Here is a 1,813-nt window from a genome sequence, read left to right on the forward strand (position 1 = left end):
ATTAAATAATATTTAATAGTTTTAATAATTTGTTCATTTTTTAAATATTTAATTTTTTTTTTATTTTGTGTTTAAAATGATTCGGGCTTGGTAGATTGGTAACCCAACCCAACACTCTATTTTCAAATTGGGTTATCAGTGGTTCGAAAATATATTTTTTTTTTAACATAAATATGTTTTTAATTTAATAAATACGTAAATTATTTAATAATTTAAATAAGAATATATTTAACTGGCTAATGACATGTTTTAAATGAATATTAATAAAAATTTAAATTAAAATGTAAAAATATAAATGTCAACTAAAATAGAGGTGTCGATGTTATTGATGGCGGTGGCAACCATGGCGGCTTTTGAAATCTTGATGATGAATAAATTTAGCTTCGTTAAAATGAGTGTAAGGATAGAAAAGGACGGTGACGAACAGAGTGGAGGCAATAATTATAATGAACTAGTCATAACCGACTTTGTCGGTATAGTCGACTGTCTTACATAAGATGAAGACGCCACCAAAGCTGGTGATTAGGAACTCGAACCGACGCGAAAAGGCGGCGATGGACGAAGCGAAGCCCATAAATATAATGAACTAGTCATAGTCGACCTGTTGTTGGTACAATCGATCGTCTTACAAAAGATGAAGACGCCACCTAACCTGGTGATTAAGAACTCTAACTGACAGGAAACCACAGCGTTGGACGGAGAAAAGCCCATAAATATAATGAACTAGTCATAGTTGACCTGTTGTTGGTACAATCGATCGTCTTACAAAAGATGAAGACGCCACCTAACCTGGTGATTAAGAACTCTAACTGACAAGAAACCACAGCGTTGGACGGAGAAAAGCCCATAAATATAATGAACTAGTCATAGTTGACCTTGTTGGTACAGTCGACTATCTTACAAAAAATGAAGACGCCACCAAACCTGGTGATTAAGAACTCGAACCGACAGGAAACCACAGCGTTGGACGGAGAAAAGCCCATAAATATAATGAACTAGTCATAGTTGACCTTGTTGGTACAATCGACCGTCTTACAAAAGATGAAAACGCCACCAAAGTTGGTGATTAAGAACTCGAATCGACAAGAAACTACGGTGTTGGACAGAGAAAAGCCCATTAATATAATGAACTAGTCATAGTTGACCTTGTTGGTACAGTCGACCATCTTACAAAAGATGAAGACATCACCAAACCTGGTGATTAAGAACTCGAACCGACAGGAAACCACAGCGTTGGACGGAGAAAAGCCCAATAAACTAGTCACAGTCGATCTTATTAGTACAGTCGACCGTCTTACAAAAGATGAAGATGACACCAAAGTTGAAGATTCAGAGCTCGAGCTAACGAGATATAAAAACAACAACAAATCGGTAGCAAAGAACATCTTAACAAATATCACTTTCACTTTACGTATCGTGGTCAGCCTCACGATTTTAAAACGCGGATATACGTATATTTTAAAAAGTAAAGTCAACCATGGGAGGAATGAAAGGACAGTTTTAATTCCAATTCAAACAACCATTAGGAAANATCGAGGGTAAAATTGTTACACAAAACACAGATAAAACTGTGCAAAATCAACGCGCTCCATAATTGAGAGTTTCAGTACTCGCGATCCTAGCCCTAGACTGTTCGCTTGGGGCTGGCCTCTCAGCACAAATCAACGGCATCCAATACCATAATCCGAACCCCAGCGAAATTACTATTTCACCCCTACATTCAGAAACATTTCTAATAATCTCTGAATTAATTTTTAGATAATATTCATAGCATTTAAAGCTTTCCTAAATAATTAGGATTTTTTTTTTTTTT

The sequence above is a fragment of the Cucurbita pepo genome, unplaced genomic scaffold (assembly GCF_002806865.2).
Source record: "Cucurbita pepo subsp. pepo cultivar mu-cu-16 unplaced genomic scaffold, ASM280686v2 Cp4.1_scaffold000952, whole genome shotgun sequence".
Taxonomy (NCBI): Eukaryota; Viridiplantae; Streptophyta; class Magnoliopsida; order Cucurbitales; family Cucurbitaceae; genus Cucurbita; species Cucurbita pepo.